Here is a 3,333-nt window from a genome sequence, read left to right on the forward strand (position 1 = left end):
CATGCAGGTACGCCTGTTAATAAGGTATGCCCCTCCCTACCCTAGCAGTTTCCCTCAACTGCCAATCCCACACCCCACCGAGTTTCCCATTACTGCCAATCGCTTTCTTATAGCATTATAATTGTTCACGGTCCTCTTATGAGTGAGAACATATGGAACTCTGTTCTTTGTTTCTGTGATAAATCACTGAGTATGATCGACTCCAAATCCATCCAGGTTGCTGTAAAGTCCATATATTTGTCGTTCTTTATGACTGCATAATATTCCATTATATATATGTACCATATTTTTTTTCCCAGTCCAGCTTCTATGGGCAACATGGTTGGTTCCATGTTTTTGCTATTGTGAATAGAGCTGCAATAAACATACATGTTCGGGAATCTTCTTTGTAGAGTAATTTGAGTTCCTCCGGGTATATTCCCAATAGGGGAATTGCTGAGTCATATGGAAGGTTAATTTCTAGTTCTTTCAGAAATCTCCAGACTGTTTTCCAGAGAGGTTGTACAAGTTTGCATTCCCACCAGCAGTGTAGAAGCATTTCATTAGGAAATTTTGATGGTGTTCTGAGAGGCTCAAGAAACCTAAATATAGAATTGAAATGAGAGCAATATTCAAATTCAGGGGTCAGCAAGATTTTACAGTGAGGGCCAGAGAGTAAATATTTTAGATTTTTGGGTCAGGTTGTCTCTGTGGCAATTACTCAAATGTGTTGTTGTAGAATAAAATAAGCCAAAGACAATATAAACACAAATGGATGTGGCTATATTCCAAGAAAACTTTATTTTCAAAAACAGAAACATGGCCAGATTTGGTTTGCTGACCATTCTTTGCATTTGAAGCTAGTCTTAATGAAACTGACTTTTATGGGTTGAATTACTATTCTCCCAAAATGCCGAAGTCCTGACCACCAAAACCTCAGAATGGGCCCTTAACTGGAAATAGAGTTATGGCGGATGTAATTAGTTACAATGAGGCTCATAGTGGGGTAGAAATGACCTCTAATCTGAATGTCCAGATAAAAAGGCGAAATTTGGACACACAACGTGGGAAAACACTATACAAGATGAAGGTGATGCTTCTACATGCCAAGGGATGCCAAAAATTGCCAGCAACCAGCAGAAACTAGGGGTAAGAAATGAAACAGTCTTATACCCTTCAAGAGGAACTTACTCTACCAAAACCTTGATTTCAGACTTCTAGTATCCAGAAATGTGAGACAATACATTTCTGTTATTTAAGTCACCCAGTTTGTAGCACATTGTTATAGCCGCCCTAGAAAATTAACATGCTGTCTTAAAAAATTGTAAAAATCAAGATACAATAAGCTATGGTTATTCCACAACTAAAAAAGGGTATGCTGATGTTTGCATACACCCAAGGTCCATACAGTATACCTCCTAATGGTTTGAGCCTTGCTACTTGTTGAAGTCTTGCAGTGACTTCATCCTTGAGAAGTGTTGCCCTCCCAAGGAGTCTCCCCAGGACTCCCTTCATTTCTCTGTTCCTCATACTGTAGATGAAAGGGTTTAGCATTGATGTGACCATAGTGTACAACACTGAGACCATCAGACTTGTCCTGGAGGATGGTATGGCTGCAGAACTGAGGTAGACCCCAAGGCCTGTGCCATAGAACAAGGCGACCACCGAGAGGTGAGAATCACAAGAGGAAAAGGCCTTGTATTTTCCCCCAGTTAAGGAAATCCTCAGTATGGAGAAAACAATTTTATCATAAGAGAAAAGTATGCCAGTGAAAGGAATCGTAGCCAGAAGGCCAGTTGCAAAGCATACCACTATGTTATTGATGAGGGTGTCAGAACAGGCAAGCTTCAGGATTTCAGGAAGATCACAAAAAAGTATGGGATCTCCAGGTTTGTGCTGAAGGACAGCTTCAATATGGTCAAGGTCTCAAGCAGAGAACCCATGACACTGATGCACCAGGACCCCAGAGCTAGCAGTCCACAGATCCAGGGAGTCATAATGATTATGTAGTACAGGGGATGACAAATGGCCACAAAGCGGTCATAGGCCATTGTGGTTAAGAGTAAATTGTCCAGACATCCAAACGTAATGAAAAATAAATCTGACTGAGGCAATCTTCATATGTTATGACTTTGTTCCGTGTCAGTATGTTCAGTAGCATCTTTGGCACAGTGGTGGAAGTAAAGCATATGTCAGCAAAGAGTGGGTTGGAGAGGAAGAAGTACATAGGAATGTGAAGATTGGAGTCTGAACTGATAGCAAGGATGATGAGCAGGTTTCCGGTGAAAGTGACCAGGTACATAAAGAAGAACAGCCCAAAGATAATGAACCGAGTCTCTGACTTCAGTGAAAATCCCAGGAGGAGAAATTCTAAAGCACATGTTTGATTTTCTGTTTCCATGGGTATAAAATAAGCTTCATAAGAATGAAAAAGCCATAGTCAATTATCAATACAGAAATTCGATCGTATTTATGTTTAAATGAAAGAATTGATAAGACACTGCCTTTTCCTGCTGTCTTTAGCTGGTGAATTTGGAATTCTTCCATTCTTTTCTTTGCTACTACAACTATCTGGAGATGTAATCTTAGTTCCATAACATCTGTACCCCTCTATCACCTGGATTCCCACAGTGTGGTCCATGGGCCAGTAGGATCAGCATTCCCCAGGGGCTTCTCCGAATGTAGAGTCCCAAGCCAAACCTGCTGATTCAGGACTTACATTTTAACAAGACCACCAGGAGTTTCACATGCACATTAATATTTCAGTAGCATTGATCTTGAGCATTTGTGGCTTCTAGCTTTTCAGGTCTTGTCTCCTCACCCCTGTTTTTCTTGATATCTCCCCTCATTCCTTATTACATAATCTGTAGGCAAAAATAGGAGCTCATTTGTTATGTTTTATTTTCTACCATCTGTGTGGAGTTAATACATTTCATGCGTTGGTCTCAGCTACCTTTGTTCACGAAACCAGTGTTTTCTATTTCAGTGCAAATATTTGACATGTTTGCTATAATTTGCATTGCTTACATGATTACACATTACATTATTTTACAAGTTCATTTTGTGACTTTCTTTTCTATCACTGAAAAGCCCCTCATACATTATGATTTTTTTCTTTTCTTTTTCAGTAAAATATAGTTTTGAAAGGTTTATAAGCACATAATAGGTTAGTATAATTTTAGGGCATTTTTTAAATAGTTTCGAGTAGGGAACTTCAAAGGGTAACACTTTGTGGAAACATTGAAAGTACTTGGAAAACTGTCATAATCAACTTTATCAGGAATCTGGAAAATAGTCAAAAGTTAGGAGCAAGAAAGTGAACTTTGAATAACAAAAAAAGATGACCAAAACCCG

At 39.2% G+C, this 3,333-nt stretch overlaps 1 pseudogene; it reads right to left on the reverse strand.

Annotated features, from left to right (window-relative positions):
- Positions 1 to 1,394: 1,394 nt before the first annotated feature.
- LOC110596817 lies at positions 1,395 to 2,380 on the reverse strand (annotated as a pseudogene).
- Between the last annotated feature and the right edge of the window lie 953 nt (positions 2,381 to 3,333).

The sequence above is a fragment of the Carlito syrichta genome, unplaced genomic scaffold (genome assembly GCF_000164805.1).
Source record: "Carlito syrichta isolate Samal-C Ts95f unplaced genomic scaffold, Tarsius_syrichta-2.0.1 Scaffold40132, whole genome shotgun sequence".
NCBI lineage: Eukaryota > Metazoa > Chordata > Mammalia > Primates > Tarsiidae > Carlito > Carlito syrichta.